General features: G+C 40.5%; 1 protein-coding gene across 29 annotated transcripts in view; it reads right to left on the minus strand.

Moving 5' to 3' along the window:
• Positions 1-17772, minus strand: part of MACF1 (microtubule actin crosslinking factor 1) — a 421177-nt gene that overhangs the window by 79348 nt on the left and 324057 nt on the right. The window lies entirely within an intron of this gene.

Genomic DNA, 17772 nt, shown 5'->3' on the forward strand with positions numbered 1-17772 from the left:
TAGAGACAGGGTTTCACCATGTTGACCAGGATGGTCTCGATCTCTTGACCTTGTGATCCACCCGCCTCGGCCTCCCAAAGTGCTGGGATTACAGGCGTGAGCCACCACGCCCGGCTAATTCTAAAACTTTTAAAGGCACTGCCCCAGAATCCTGTGTCCTCTTGGTCCTATATTGCCAAGACACTAGAAACCCTGTCCTCTGAAGAACGAACAGTACAAGAACCAGTAATGTTTGACCTAGAGAAATAACTTGTTCTGGATGTCTCCTTAAGCTGGCACACTAAGATCTAAGATTTAAAACCAACAAAGAGCTTCTCACAGCTATTCAAAGAATAGGGTGTCCCCTAAACTGGTGACTTTCCGGACCCTGGAGGTGTTTAAGCAGAAATTCAAGCAATCACTTGGCAGAGATTTGGGAAAACAGACTTACAAATCCTCTGCAGTTTGTTCAGATAAATTTTAAAGTCCTTTCTAACTTTGACATGCTGTAATCCTAAGGACTGATAGCTTACAGATCTGATACTTAACAGTTCAGGGAATCCAGGTTTTAATTTTCCTTTAATTATTCAGCACAACTGGAAAAACTCAGGGAAGGAAAGATCAATTTCACCAGCAAATCTCCCTGGCCAAATACATTCACTTAAGTGTTCAGCTATCATAACAGACTGTTTAGCATGCCAGGGCCCCTTTGGTTGGAAGAATCTGAGGAATTCTGGTTCTGGATGAAGGATGGGTGGTTATTCTATTATAAAGAATTTTTTTTTTTTTTTAGACGGAGTCTCACTCTGTTGCCTAGACTACAGTGCAGTGACACAATCTTGGCTCACTGCAACCTCTGCCTCCTGGGTTCAAATGATTCTCCTGCCTCAGCCTCATAAGTAGCTGGGATTACAGGCACACACCACCACACCCAGCTAATTTTTTGTATTTTTAGTAGAGATGGGGTTTCACCCCTTGTTGGCTAGGCTGGTGACCTGACCTCAGGTGATCCACCCACCTCAGCCTCCCAAAGTGCTGGGATTACAGTCCTGAGCCACTGTGCCCAGCCATAAAGAATTATCTTGATGTAGAATCACAAACTTCATGGATACAAATTCCTTTACTGTTTCCTCACCAAGTCAGTTATGAACCAATCCAGCCTAGTCTTAATTAATTCCCTCCCACACCTATCTACCAATATCCTTACTACTCTCATCAGTGATCCATATAAATAAATGGAGCATTCCTGCAACTATGAAATTCAGATCTGTGGTCACACTCTCTCTAATTGGGGTGTTAGGAAAATAAGTTTAAATACACCCTAAAGAGAAGTTACATATAGTAATCTAATCCTCCAATCCCACCTCCAGAAAACCCCCAAAACCCAAAGCCAAAGAATGCTTTCTGAATGCTTTGCTCTTTTAAAAAAATCATCAATATGTGTTTAGAAAGAAATCAAGAGAGGAAGCACAAGGTCTCCTCCATGTCTTCATTTTTATTTGTTCATGAGTTTCTCCTTAGTTTAGGTATGTGGAACTCTGCCAACAGCCATCTCAGTAACGAAAAAAATATCTGATACAGCTTTCCACCTCTTGTTGCCCTGATAGCTACAACAAAAAAAGCATCTGTTCATTTCACATGCTGTGTATAAACTTTTTAAAAGAGAAATACAGGGAGCTCCAGAGACTCTCTTCAGATATTTCCCCCACCCCTGTAAGCACAAATATATGCACTGAAGCCAAATTTCAAATTAGTTTCCAGTTAGTTGATTACAGAGTTCAAAGAATTCTCTACTCATTTTGAAATTCCCAAGCACAGAATTTGGTGTTAGATTTTCCTTCAGTGAACTTAAAAGAAAGAAAAATCCTGGCCCTTCCAGCTCCTTCCTGCGGTCTTCCTAATGAAAGACAGCCGGTAGAGTCTCCTCACACCCTAGCACAGCTCCCTTTCCAAGTTTTGGACCTGGCATCCTGCCTTTGTCTGCTCCAGACCGAAACTGCCAACCCTCTGGGACAATCTGGAGACCCTAGATTTACACTTCCCTAGATTCTATGATGTCTTTTCACCCACCTTGATGGGTGCTCTCTTTTGAAAGACTAATTCTGAGAAGAGGATACAGAGGACTGGTTGGATCTTGCTCATTTTAAATCTACATAATGCCTTTCATCTTAGGATCTTTAGATTTTACAAGCATTATTTAGTAGCAAGTAGAAACTCCACAGTATTAGTCTGTACCTGTTGGGCATCAGTCACTGCCGTCCTTTGGTACTTTTATTATTATAAACATGGCTACAGAGTGGCTCATAAAGCAACATAGCATGACACGAAGTTTGTTTTAAGTGGGATACCAAAGATTTTGATGCTATTTGAGCTCTCATGTACTCCTGAATCCATGAGAAAACTTTCCACACACTCAGCTGGAACTCTCATGACCTCTGTAAGCCCTTTCCTGCTTGCAGACTTTCCAAAAGACAGTGTATTAATCCTTCTTTTAGACCAATGGTCACCAAAACCATGGTGATGACAAAGCATGGGACTTTACAAGTTAGAAAAGACCTGACAGAAGGGTAGGAAGAAGGAAGGCAGTGGGTATCAGAGAAGGCTTTATGGAGGGAATCACATTTACTCATTAGGATTTCAGACATACAGAGATGGCAAAGATAAATATTTCTAGTGAAGAGCCAAAGGCAGGACTCAAAAGAAGCAAATTCTGGCTGGGCTCAATGGCTCACACCTGTAATCCCAATATAATCCCAATACTTTGGGAAGCTGAGGTAGGAATATTTCTTGAGGCCAGGAGTTCAAGACCAGCCGGGGCAACATTGCAAGATACTTGTCTCTACAAAAAGTTAAAAAATTGACCGGGCATGGTTGTGTGTACCTGTAGTCCTAGCTACTTGGGAGGCTGAATTGATAAAATAGTTTAGCCCAGGAGTTTAAGGTTACAGTGAGCTGTAATTGTATCAATGCACTCTAGCCTGGTGACAGAGTGACATCCTGTCTCTAAAATATATATTTTGTTGTTGTTGTTGTTAAAAAAAACACTTTTTTTTTTTGAGACAGGGTCTCGCTTTGTTGCCCAGGCTGGGGTGCAGTGGCATGATTTTGGTTCACTGCAACCTCCACCTCCCAGGTTCAAGCAATTCACCTGCCTCAGCCTCCTGAGTAGCTGGGATGACAGGCATACAACACCATGCCCAGCTAATTTTTGTATTTTTAATAGAGATGGGATTTCACCATGTTGTCTGAGCTTAAGTGATCTACCTGCCTAGGCCTCCAAAGTGTTGTGCTTACAGGTGTGAGCCACCATGCCCAGCAAAAAAAAACTTTTTAAATGAAGACTTTGGGACAGGCTGCTCACTCAACTGTCACTTATATTATCTCATTAAAAAATCCAAATCTTTATAAATGAAGCTTAGGGTGGCAAGCTTACTTGTCCAAAATAATACAGCTAGTAAAAATGAGGAAGAGGGCTGTGAAAGTAACTGCAGAGGAAGAATATTTGGGCTTCACAACTGACCAGAGAGAAGGTAGAAGTTAGAGGGAAAGAAACAAAGACAATGCCATATAGTGTTACTTTTAGGTTACTAAGGGCATAGCAGTACTATAAAGCAATAGCAGGAAAGAAGAAAATACTTGAATTCATTTATTTTAGAGCATTTGGTATGTGAAATACTAAAAAACGACCCATGTGAAGCTGTCTAGAAGGGCCCCTCACACAAGAGATTCAATACTGGGATAGAGATATAAATTTGGGCCAGGTGTGGTGGCTTACACCTGTAATGTCAGCACTTTGGAAGGCTGAGGCAGCAGATCACCTGAGGTCAGGAGTTCAAGACCAGCCTGACCAACATGGCAAAACCCCATTTCTCCTATTTTTTTTTTGTATTTTATACAAAAAATACAAAAATTAGCCAGGTGTGGTGGCATGCACTGTAGTCTCAAGTGCTTGGGAGGCTGAGGCAGGAGAACTGCTTGAACCCAGGAGGTGGAGGTTATAGTGAGCCACGATCACACCACTGTACTCCAGCCTGGGAGATAGACCAAGACTGTCTCAAAAGGGGGGGGGGGGGGGGGAGAGAGATTTGGAAGCCTTTCCCTGTAGAACAGTGAGGAGCTGCCATCTCAGAGGCGGAATCCAGAGAGAAGAGAAAAGGATAGATGACAGAGTTTCAGGAACCACATATTTAGAAGATAGGAAGACAAACCAAAAAGGAAAGCAAAAGAGCAGCCAGAGAAGACAATGGAAGAACATAATGTCCAGAAAGTAAATTAACTTTTAAGAAAGAAAATCTGATATTAGATGCTGCACAACGAAAGAGGAGAACAGTGAGGGAGACAAGGCCACTAGAACGTGGCAACTAGGAAGTCAATATCTAAGACAGCAGTTTCAGCACTGACGGGTGTTAGATAAGATTAGAGGTGGTTAAGGATAAGCCGTGGTGAGAAACAAGTATTGATCCTCCCTTCCTCTTGAAACTGTGTTCTTTTGGCTTCCATGACACTGCGGTATCTTGGTGCTATCTTTCTAGCCAGTCCTTCTTTGTTTCCTTGGATTCTTCTTCCTATCCTCTTGAGGCAACCAATTTTACAAGGTTGTATCCTTGATTCTCTTCTTTTCATCCATTCACCAAATATTTATTGGGATCTACTATGTGCCCTAAACTATGCTAGGCACTAAGGGAGTGAGTGATGAGCAAGACATAGTCAGAAGCCTACATTCTAGTAAGGCAGAAGGACATTCATTTTAATTCAATTGCATAGTTACTCTGAAAGAGAAGCACATAGTGCTATGAGAACATAGGTAATGGCTTCAACCTGGCCTGGAATCTCAGGGGACGTTTTCCTGAGAAAGTGATGATGTGGGCTTTCCCCTGGGGCTGAGAGTAGTCTTTCCAGGTCCAGAGTGGCACAATCATCACTAAGTTGCTTGTTTATTTCGATGAAAGAGGTCCAAGGATTGAATGGCCCCCTCTTTTTTTGTTTTGAGACAGTCTTGCTCTGTCACCCAGGCTGGAGTGCAGTGGGTACGATCTCGGCTCACTGTAACCTCTGCTCCCAGGTTCAGGCAATTCTCCTGCCTCAGCCTCCTATGTAGCTGGGATTACAAGTGCCTACCACCACGCCTGGCTAATTTTTGTATTTTTAGTAGAGTCGGGGTTTTACCATGTTGGTCAGGCTGGTCTCAAACTCCTGACCTCAAGTTATCTCCCCACCTCGGCTTCCCAAAGTGTTAGGATTACAAGCATGAGCCACTGCACCAAGTCCCCCTCTTGAATATCAGAAAAGAAGGCAGAATAAATAATACAGGAAGAAGAGATTTCTCAAAATCGTCTCTTTCATTTTGTTACTAAGGAAAATTCTTATCATTGATGACAAAGAAACAAACAGCTTAGGTATGAGTTTAAAGAATTAGACCAAAACCAGAGCTTATCCTTTGAGAATGAATTGCAAGATGACAGAGATATTAGATGGTTGGCTTGATGAATACAATGAATTCAAGATGGAGAAAATGTAAGGCACATATAATTTCTTTGAATTATCTCCTTTCCTTGATTCATATATACACATGACCAAATATTAAAAACACATATTTGCTGAAACTGTAAAGAATTAAAGACTTTCTGTAAAACATCTCAATCTGGTATGATATTGGCAGAGAGATGAATTATATCTTTATTTTAAGCTGCTTGCCTCTAAAACTATGCTGATATTTTCCTCCTCAATCCTCAATGGTTGAATTAAAGATTAATATTAAGAAGTATCTTTCCTAAAGATGCTGACTTAGTAGTTGCCATTGTACGGCAACAGAGGAAGATAACATGATCTATGATAAAAGCTAATTGGGCCAAAATCCCTGAGATCATTAGAGCTGATCTCATGGGCAACTGAATGGCTGGGGAAGTCAGAGCTGGTAATGTCTTCTCGTTAATTCTGGATAATGATTTGAAAATAATATTAATTTGTAGAGCACACAAGCCAAGACCAAAATGGTCTCAGAAATTTGCTGACTGTAGGATTCTGATAGAAATGCATAAATGAATAAATTAATGAACAAATAAACATGTATGTATATGTATGTGTACATAGAATATATGTATATATATATTTTAATTCATAGAATATATTTTAAACTGTGTAGAGTCATGATCTAAACTTGCCTATTATTGCTACTCTAGGGCTAGAAATAAGCTCTACACTATTGTTCCCACAAAAACTGCTCAGGAAGGTTGTTTCATTGTCATCAAACTAGTTTTACTTTAGCCTCATAATTTCCATTTTTCCAAAAAGAAAAACCAATCTAATCTGGTGCTGGGCCTCAAATCATGTCTTCTGGAGAATGATCATCCCTAGGCACAAAGAGGGATAACGGTTCTTATTAAAAAGATTTCACAGGCTTGGCACAGTGGCTCATGGCTATAACCCCAGCATTTTGGGAGGCTAAGATGGGCGGATCACTTCAGCTCAGGAGTTCAAGATCAGCCTGGGGAACATGGTGAAACCCCATCTCTACAAAAGATACAAAAATTAGCTGGGTGTGGTGACGAACGCCAGTAATCTCAGCTACTTGGGGGACTGAGGTGGGAAAATGGCTTGAGCCTGGGAGGTTGAGGCTGCAGTGAGACATGATCACGCCACTGCACTTCAGGCTTGGGTGACAAAGTGAGACCCTGTCTCAAAAAGAAGAAAAAAAAATTATATTATAATTTTTATATTATAATATTATATATATATTATATATTATAATATATATTATATATAATATATATAATATTATATATAATATATAATATTATATATATTATATTATATATATTATATATATTATATATATAATATTATATATAATATATAATATTATATATTATATATAATATATATTATATATATATTATATATAATATATATTATAATATATAAAAATATATTATATATTCTACTATATATGTCTAGATAAGCTTCTTTTAAAAAAGCATATTATCAGGCTGGGTGCAGTGGCTCACACCTGTAATCCCAGCACTTTCGGAGGCTGAGGCAGGTGGATCATCTGAGGTCAGGAGTTTGAGACCAGCCTGACCAGCATGGAGAAACCCCATCTCTACTAAAAACACAAAAATAGCCAGGTGTGGTGTCACGCATCTGTAATCCTGGCTACTCAGGAGGCTAAGGCAGGAGAATCACTTGAACCCAGGAGGTGGAGGTTTCAGTAAGCCGAGACCATGCCATTGCACTCCAGCCTGGGCAACCAGAGTAAAACTCCGTCTCAAAAAAAAGCACATCATCATCTATTGAGCTGAGCACCAAATATAAGCCTAATGCTTTTACATATATCACTTCACTAAATTTTCATAAAAATCCTAAAGGTATGACTTACCAATGTTTGCATTTTATAGTTAAAGTAAGTAGGATTCAGAGAGGTTAAGTAATTTCCCTCAAGGTCACTCTTAGTAAAAATAATAGAGCCAAGACTCAAACCAGGATATTTCTGACTAGAATTTGTATTCAGTTTTTTTCACCACAACAAATTGAAGTATGCAGACTTGTTAACTGTCAATTAATTCGGTAAACAACAATGACTCTGTGCATAAGAAGTAGCATATTTCTTTCTTTGTTTTGCTTTCTTATACTGAAAAGAGATGTGTTCCCTTAACATATACTAAATAGTAGAGAGGGAAGGAAGCCCAGAGGGAAGATGGAGATTGAGGAAATCAGGCTAAAATTAGAATTTTTTCAGGACACACAAGGATATGCCTCATTTTGAATCCTAGAGCTCACATGGCTTATGAAAAATAATGTTCATCCAGTCAGTTGAATATTCACTCATCTCCAACTATGTATATACCAATGTTAACTACATTAAGGGACACAAAAATGAATTAACTGAAGCGAGGGGACAAAAGCATATAATCAGAAAATGTCAAAATTGGGTAGTGTGTGATAAAAGCCAAATGAGTTATGTATTGTAAGTGATTAATCACATTGTAAATGATTAAGAGATCAGAAGTAGTGAGCTGGGGAGACCAAAAGGCTTTATAAGGTCAGGCGTGATGACTCATGCCTGTAATCCTAGCACTTTGGGAGGTCAAGGCAGGTAGATCACCTTAGGTCAGGAGTTTGAGACCAGCCCGAGGTCAGGAGTTTGAGACCAACATGGCAAAACCCCGTCTCTATTAAAAATATTAAAAAATTAGCCGAGCTTAGGGGTACACACCTATAGTAATCCCAGCTACTCAGGGGGCTGAGGCAAGAGAATAGCTTGAACCTGGGAGTCGGAAGTTGCAGTGAGCCGAGATCACGCCACTGTACTCCAGCCTGGGTGACAGAGTGGGAATCTGTCTCCAAAAAAAGAATGAAAAAAAGGCTTTATAAAGAGGTGGACTTGAGCTATGTCTTCAGAAATCAAATATGTAAAATGTATAAGGAGTGTCTAGGGTAACTGGGTGGAGTGGATGGCCTATATAGGAAATAACACCGGAAAGATAATGGGGATCAAATATGCAGTTTCCAAGACCAGAGACACAGAAACAGACTAGTTCTGAAGGATACCACCGTTTATCAGATCAGATGGCCCTTGCATTGCTTTGGTGGAAGGATAAGGACAGGAAGAACTGTGAATACAGACAGAAGGTCAGGAAATCCATTTTGGAGGCCCAATTTTTAGGGCTATAGCATAATTTATGTGTTTTTTTTTTTCCCATGGGAACCATGTACGTATATGCTGACTAGCCAATCACACTAGCTCTCTGCATTCTTAACAGAGGGTCCTTTGTTCCAAACAGTAAGGCTCAAGAGTCTGATAACATCACACTGAGATCAGTACTCCCAGCTGGTGCAAGGGCTGATGCCATTCCATAACACACCCTACAGGAAGCAGCTTGAGATACACAGCTGATTGATTTCCACAGCAGGAGCCTTGTGGCAGTGTGGGGTGGGGACTGGTCAGGCATGGAGAAAATTCTTCAGCCACTGACTCAGATTAGTTCCCCAAGATCCTGAATCTATGTGTGTAAGTTACTCCCGGAAGCAACACTGTTTCTTAACTAATTTTCTTAAAAGGGAGGAAAACCACAGAAGCATCCCCAGGGAGTAGAACTATTTCATCAGTTAACTCTTGTCATGGAATCCGAAGATGGCAAAAATCAAATTCCCTAGCTTTCTAGAAGTAAGTTGAATAATTCTTTCATTGTAAGGGGCCATCCTGTGTATTGTACGTTGTTTAGCAGCACTCTCCAGATACCAGTAGCAGCTTTCCCAGTCATAATAAGAAATGTCTCTGGGCCAGGCACGGTGTCTCATGCCTGTAAATACCAGCACTCTGAGAGGCTGAGGCTGGCAGATCACTTGATTTGAAGAGTTCAAGACCAGCCTGGGCAACAAAGTGAAACCCTGTCTCTACAAAAAATACAAAAATTGGCCAGGCATGGTGGCATGCACCTGTAATTCCAGCTACTTGTGAGGCTGAGATGGGAGGAACACTTGAGCCTGGGAGGTTGAGGCTGTCATGAGCCATGATTGTGTCACTGCACTTCAGCCTCGATGATGGGAGTGAAACCCCATCTCAAGGTGGGGGGAGGTTTCTCTGGCAAAGCTGAGCCTGGTTGACAAAGAATGGTGTAGCATAAACTTTGGCGCCAAAAAGGCCTTCCCAATCCCAACTCTCATATTTACTTGCTATGTGGCTCGAACAAGTTATTTTAACCTCTTCAAGTCTAAGTTTTCTTATCGGTAAAATGGGATTTTAAATGTCTGACTTACAGAGAGTTTTTTTCAGAGATCATTTAGACTCAGATCTTTTGTACTGTGTTTATCACTACATCACTTCCACGGTAATTCTCTTTATCTATTTCCCTTTCTATAGATGGTGTCTGATTTAACAATGGTTCAACTTAAGATTTTCCAACTTTATGATGGTGAAAGTGATATGCATGCAGTAGAAACCATACTTCAAGTACTCATACAATTTAGTTTTTCAATTTCAGTACAATATTCAAGAAATTACATGAGCTAGTCAGCACTTTATGATAAAAAAGGCTTTGTGTTAGTTGATTTTGTCCAACTGTAGGCTAATGTAAATGTCTGAGTATGTTTAAGGTATGCTAAGCTGAGCTATGATGGTCAGTAGGTACATTAAATGCATTTTTGACTTACAGTATTTTTGAGTTATGATGGGTTTATCTGGACATAATTCCACTGTAAGTCAAGGCATATCCATACACCGTTAACTAGAGACTGTCTGAGACTCCAGTACCCACCACAAGGACTAGCACAAAGCAACTTGCTCAGTAGGGATGGGTTAAGAGAAATACAGAACCACTTCCTTCTAGCCCCCATAAAAGGATCCATGAACCATTACCACGTGTAGCAAAGATCCATATTTCAAATGACAGGACTGGTGGTAGAAAAATAGTTTATGATGTCCTAGAGGGTAAGTGTATCCCATTAATCTTCTGCAGCCAATAACAGACTCATAGTTGAAAAGCACTTAGTGGTGGCAAAGTATTAAGGAAGGTGGGGAGGGAGCACATTCTACCCATAGTTGGGTTTTTCCAACTGGGACAGCTGAGACTTGGGAAGAATCCATGCAGCAGGAGACAGCCCTTTGGTATAGTGATAGTTTGGTGCTGTGACCTGACACGACTCCCTGTGGGATTCATTTTATTCCTGGTAAACCAGCAACTCTAACAATAAACGGCCCTTCAAAGAAACTCATCATACTTCCTAGAAGCTCACAGCTTATTAGCGAGCTTAAAAGTGCCCAGGATATTTTTCTGAAGCTCCAGGACCAGGCTAAGGCTGAGACCATTTACCATTCATTTCTCTGCACAGTGAAGATCAGTACTGTTCTGCAAGTCTGTGCTTATCTCAACCATGTTTACTAATCAAATACTCAACAATCAATACATACAAATTCTGCACAGGGTACATTCTAGTTTTTCTGGAAACATATTTCTTCCTTCTTATACAAATGATGAATCTTAGTTGTGAATGTTGATGTATTTCACATACAGTACATGCTGATACTGTATGTGAAAAATTTTAGTAAACTCAAATCCAACTGCTCAGTCCTTTTCTTTGGTTGCAGATATATTTGTTTGTTGCTTTAAAATCTCACCTTGCTATCAAATTTCCAGACAGATTTTTGTGAAATCTATCAATCCTTTCTTGATGATTTTACTACCTTTCATTCAATTTTACTACCTTCATTGGGGCATGAGTCTCCTTTAAGATGATACAATGGCTGCAGGGATTTTGCTTATGACACTGATATTTAAAATACTAACTGGCAATACTTTAAAAAGGAGCTGGAAAAGGTTCAACATGAAGCAAACTTAAAGGACTTAAAGGTTCCTTCACCTTCTCCCCATCCAGTTGCTATGGTGGAGGTGGAGAGGATTATTACAAAGCATTCGTATTCTTTGTGGGGCGGGGAAGTAGGGGTGGTCACATAAGGGTTATAAATATCAGCAGCCAAACTCTTGGTTGGCTGTGGAGAACAACTGAGAGACTGTAGTCTCCACTTAAAGGCACAGAACAAGGAAGCTCCCTGAAGTATGTCCACAAAGGAAGTTCCTCTTCTCTTTGGCAATGCATCACCAACCAAACACCTGCATCAACAACTGTACACAAATTCCAGCAAGGGAAAGTGACCAGGAGGTGTTAAGCCAGACACAGATTAAAGCCAGCAAAAATAAAAGAATCCAAGGGCTGGCTTAAAGGAAAGCTGACTTAGAAGTAGTTGTTGCCACTACACACAGTCATAATCAGATTATCAGAAGGATGCTTGTTATGTAAATATTTAATTAGTAACCTATTCCACCTGAATTCTAGGTTTCCCATATATAGGTGGCAATTTCTTTCAGAGCTATAGTTCTCAACAGAGGGTAATTCTGCCTTCCAGGGAGACATTTTTAGTTGTACAACTGGGAAGTTATTAGGTCAGAAATGCTGCTAAGTGGCCTACAATGCACAGGACAGCTTCCCACAACAAAGAATTATCCAGTCCAAAATGCTGATAGTGGTGGGCAGAGGTGGTGACATGAATAGCTGCCCCTTCCCTCCCCACTTTCCCTCCAAAAAATGTCAATAGTGCTAAAATTGAGAAATCCTATTTTAGGATATTGTCTTTTTTTCCTTGGACCCTAGTTCCTATTTGGAGTAGCTTTGTTTAAGGAAGAAAGGAAAAAGGCAAGACAGGCCAAGGAAGGGTCAGCACAAGGTAGGGGTTGGCAGGGATAGAGGATACCCACTCATCTTATCTTCCTAAGGCTAAGGAAACCTAAACCTCCAGGTGAGAGACAGTTCATACAAAGTGTGATTTCCTGTCTCTCCAAGGGCAGGCAGATAATGCTAGCCTCATTTGCTCTATCCTCTAGTGACTCACCCTCAGGCAGGTGTACTAACTGCCAAAAATGTAGATGAGCTGATACTGTCTTTGTAACCATTTGAAAGGAATGAGTAAATATGTCTGTGCAAATTGGCAATCTTTCAACTCGATGCTGGGCCCTGTCTTTTTTTTTTTTTTAAACAGAGCCTTGCTCTGTCACCCACCCAGGCTGGGGTGAAATGGTCCGATCTTGGCTCACTGCAACCTCTGCCTCCTGGGTTCAAGCCATTCTCCTATCTCAGCCTCCCTGAGTAGCTAGGATTATAGGCATGTGCCACCATGCCCGGCTAATTTTTATACTTTTAGTAGAAACAGGGTTTCACCATGTTGACCAGGCTGGTCTCTAACTCCTGACCTCAGGTGATCAGCCCATCTCAGCCTCCCAAAGTGCTGGGATTACAGGTATGAGCCACCGTGCCTGGCCTCTTCTAGGGTTTTTCACTGTGCACAGGAGGATGCCTAAGCTTGCTATGAGGCAAAAATAAAAATAAAAATAAATAAAAAATGAAAAAATAAAATGAAGGAGTTTACAGGACTTTCTCATCCTGTTTTTATAGTAGGATACCTAGGTCTCCCAGGCAGAAGCTTCAAATATATTAAGACCCTGATCCTGGGCTCTGCACAACCTGAATTAAGAATGAAAATAATCCTAAGGAAGCCTGCTGCTGTACCTATTACCACCCAACAGCCCAACCTCAAAGACAAGAAAGGAAAAGACCAAATGGTTTGGGTGCTTTATATATATGCACCACTTGGTGAAGTAAACCACAATAAGAAACTTACAGATCCTGAAGAGGTCTGTGAGTCCATTCCGACCCCACCCCCCTGCCCCCCCCCACTCCCCATCCACCCTCTCCTTTCTCTCTCTCTCTCTCCAGGATCTCACTGTCACCCCCACTGGACGTCCACCCCTTGACGTCCTGGGATCAAGTGATCCTCCTGCCTCAGCATCCGTGTAAACTGGGACCACAAGCATGTGCCACCATGCCTGGCTAATTTATTTATTTTTTGTAGAAGGGTCTCCCTTTGTTGCCCAAGCTGGTCTCGAACTCCTGGGTTCAAGTGATCTGCCCACATCGGCCTCCTAAAGTGCTATGATTATAGGCATGAGCCACTGTGCTTGGACCCATTGTTCATTCTTATCATTGAGGTAGAATGCCAAGTCTGAAGAATGACCCGAATACACAGCAATATAAATACATATGAAAAACAAGTCAATGAAGGTGCATCCAGGTTTCTTGATAATGCTTACTAGTGTGATGCTCAAACCATCACATACTTTCTGAGTGAGAAGTCACATGGTTCTTGGGGGAAACAGGGGGCAAAGGAGGGGCTGGTTTAAGATTCAGAATGATCTCAATTCTTGACAAGTAAAACCTACATAGGGAATTTCAAAATCAAGAAAAGTCTCTTGTTATCATCAGACTTAACAGATATTTTTTTTTTTTTTTTTTTTTTTTTTACCCTTCCCAGGAAGGTCACTCTAGGGGAATTCTTTGGCTCAAGTTTCAGTGATAAAAAGGTCCTTCTTTTCTTGTTAGCCTCCTATTAGACACATACAATTCCTTTTCCTCAATAATCAGACTTTCTTATTCAGGAAAATGGAATTTCCTGAAGAGATTAGCCAAAGTCTTGTCTTTTCAGCTTTCTAAAAACAAGCTCAATTCTCTCATTAGTTATTTCCAGAATGGCTTCTTCCTTTCTATTTCCAACAGAGAGCTGAACCTGGTAAAGATCCTAACTCAGGAAGCCTGAGGTCTCTGCCTGGCTTGAGTGGAAAAGAATTCTCTTCCACTCCCATGTGACAGAATCTGGTCAGCCAGTGAGGACCTACTAATTATTCAGAAGCAACTGAGGGAAAGCCTTTCCTAGGAATAATGTATTTTAGTTTTCCACATTCATTTAAGGAGGAAATAATTTTCCCCACAGACTGCAGATCCATGGATCTATCAGCACTATTGTACAGCCCCCTATAAGACTGGGGGTCCTTCACAGACCTAACTCATCTGTCTATTCTGACTATCTCCCATGGAGTTAGCTAGGTTACAGCAGAGTTTCCGTCTCCCAGATTCATATCCTCTTCTCTTATGCAGATTCTGTGCTAACAGTATGATTCCATTAAAAAAAGAGCTGAAAACTTACAGCTAATGCTGTTTTTAAAAATATTTATCTTCATCTTTGTCTTTTCCTTATTAAAATAATTTGAATCTGAAAACAGGGTCATACTTTATAAATCTGGTCTGCTGCTGGTGTAAGGAAAGATTAATCTGTGGCTGGACTATAACACATTAACCCAGGAACTCAACACTCAAATCATGAAAATGACTCAGTCCTCAGAATGGGTCCAAAAAGACCTTCCCTTTATGCAGCCTCCGGGGGACTATGGAACTGACACACAGGATTTTTCTCCTCATTGTTTTCACTTCCGATGAGCTCAGCATGAGTTCAGCCAACAATATGCTCCTCCCCTCCTGACCAAAGACTTTTGCTGGGAGAAGGCAAAAACTCTTTCCAAAGCCCTTGAATTCCCTATAAGGTAGACAGGTGGAATAGGCCTTTTGATTTGCATCCCCAACTTGAGGAGGGATACTGATCATTTTATGGTAACTACCTGTTGACTTGATGATGGACCACACATGGGACATTCCACCACGCTTCACCCTTCTCATTTTTCTTCCTGGCTTGTCTTAACAACAACAGTCCACTGCAGATGGACACGCTCTGCAGGTGCCCAGCCAATCAGTGTCCAGTCCCAGCCTTCACATCCAGAGTATTTAAGGTGGAAGGCTTATTTTTAGAAATCACTGAAACAAGTTGGCTATGACAAGCAACTAAGCGCTACTGAACTCTGAGCACTAATAGGCAACAAACTAGGATACAAATAAAATAAAGTAATGCCCAGTAATTTTTTGAAATCTTCCAGCAACATCAAAAGTCAAAATGTCTCTATGAAACCAAGGATTAAATGAAAAGAAAAAGATGGCTTGTCCTCAAATCCACACACTATTTATGCCTGCATGTAGACTCTTTTCTATATTTTAGCTCATAGCTAACGCAATTTTAACAGGCCTATTTATCTCATTTTCTAGCTCAATGAAGATTAGAAGGGAAGAATAGACTACACAGACCCAATGACAGCAATGAAAAGTGATAGCAGTAAGAAATAATACCTGATATCATGGAGGTGGGGAGAAATCCCAAAATTACCTCATCTCCACATATACGTGCACAACCAATCCAACCAGTACAATACTATAGAGGCCCTGAACAATAACTTCAATACAGAAATCAAAGTGCACGGTAATTTGGGAATACTTAATACAAAGCAGCCCCAAATGTCTCTTATATCATTGAGAATATCACCATAGTATAGAATAGCACAATCATTTAAATAATGTTAACCTGCACCCATTTTAAAAAAACTTATGCACAATCCAGTATTTAGAAAATTAGGCAAATTGAGTTTAAAACAATTCCTATATAAACCAGAACCTAGTTAGATAAAATTATTTTGGAGCCTAAAGGGATAAGTTTCAGTTTTCTTAAAACTTCATTTATTTGGATAGATGGTTAATTCTAAATAGCCTGGATCCAAGTAAACTTGATAACTGAAGCATACCTGTAGAACAAAGTCTCTGCTTTTCAGACAGTTACAACAAAAGAGGAAAGAAAAATGTGAAAGCTAAAACAGGGAAGACCACACTGCCACTAGAAAGAGAGTTTCTAAGAGCGATGCACTGCTTCATGGGTATAAGTTTTCTCTACCTACCCTTTCCTTACCTGGGTGCCTCAAGAAACCCAAGTACGATGATTCATTCCTCTTGCTCAAAATTGTACTATCTCCAAGGTAAGAAGGCCTTCAGCCAATATCCCACTTTAGTGCTGAATATCCCCCAAGCTTCTAGAGAGGCTCTTCTGAAACAGCCACATTTTTGCACTTGGATTCTGCCCACAAAACTGTGACCTCTCTAGGACCACGTGGCTCTGAGCTGGTGTCAACACTACCTCTCCATTCATGTTTTTAAGATAAATTAACACTGACAGGCAGGGGCTCTGACATAACAATTTTACTTTAAAGGCAGGAGTGTTAATGTGTAAGTAGAATAATTAACTCTGGTGATAGAAACAAAGTGTTGGAAGTATCCTTTCCAAATCTATTCCATGTACAGTGGCAGAGTGAGGAACTTTTAGGTATTTACAACAAAGAAAACTCTAGGGGCAAAAGGTTTATATAGTGACAGCCAAGATCTAACAGACGTGCTTCTAACCTAGTAAATCCACACTTTTGGATCATGTAATCATCTCCTGTTATTTTAATTTATACTCACACAATCTCAGGACTGGAAATTTTGGCTCAGGCAAAGAATTAAAGTATTTTTGTAATTAAGGCAGTACTTCTCAACTCTCCTATAGGCAAAGAACTTATACTCTTGAGAAGTCTGGGATGTATTGTTAAGCTGCTTACTATATAAATGGGAGATTTATTTGAAGTGTCATGTTTTAACTTAACAATTAATGAGAATTTTATGTTTTATTCCATAATATATCAAAAATATACATCAATAACTTCCCCTAAAATCTGTGTAAAATAAACACTTGAGGAAGATGAGACTATGTTTAACTTACAGCTTTTCATACCTCAATTTGAAAAACAGGGGGCTGGGTGCAGTGACTCATGCCTGTAATCCCAGCACTTTGGGAGGCCAAGGCGGGTAGATCACTTGAGGTCAGGAGTTCAAGACCAGCCTGGTCAACATGGTGAAATCCCATCTCTACTAAAAATATAAAAATTAGCCAAGTGTGGTGGTATGTGCTTGTAACTCTGGCTATTGGGAGGCTGAGGCAGGAGGATCATTTGAACCCTGGAGGCTGAGGTTTCGGTGAGCCCAGATTGCCCCACTGCACTCCAACCCAGGCAACAGAGACTCTATCTCAAAAAAAAAAAAAGAAAAGAAAAACAGGGGCCTGAAGATATATTCACTACTATTATAAAATCTGGTAATTTGAAATCTCAAGAAATCCTAAGAAAACATTCTTAGAGTAAGAGATAAGACTTGTTTAAGATTATATCCTTAATTGGTTATAAGGACTAAAATCAACTACAATAGAAAAATGCCTTAGCTGGACGTGATGGCTCATGCCTATAATCCCAACACTTTAGGAGGCTAGGATGGGCAGATTTCGGGAGCTCAGAAGTTTGAGACCAGCCTGGGTGACATGGCAAAACCTCGTCTCTACAACATATTAGCCAGGCATGATGGCACCTGTAGTCCCAGCTACTTGGGAGGCTGAGGTGGGAGGATCACTTGAGCCTATGAGGTCGAGTCTGCAGTGAGCTAAGATCACACCACCACTGCACTCCAGACTGGGAGACAGAGTAAGACCCTGTCTCACCAAAAAAAAAAAAA

This window comes from Cebus imitator, unplaced genomic scaffold (assembly GCF_001604975.1).
Source record: "Cebus imitator isolate Cc_AM_T3 unplaced genomic scaffold, Cebus_imitator-1.0 Scaffold385, whole genome shotgun sequence".
Taxonomy (NCBI): Eukaryota; Metazoa; Chordata; class Mammalia; order Primates; family Cebidae; genus Cebus; species Cebus imitator.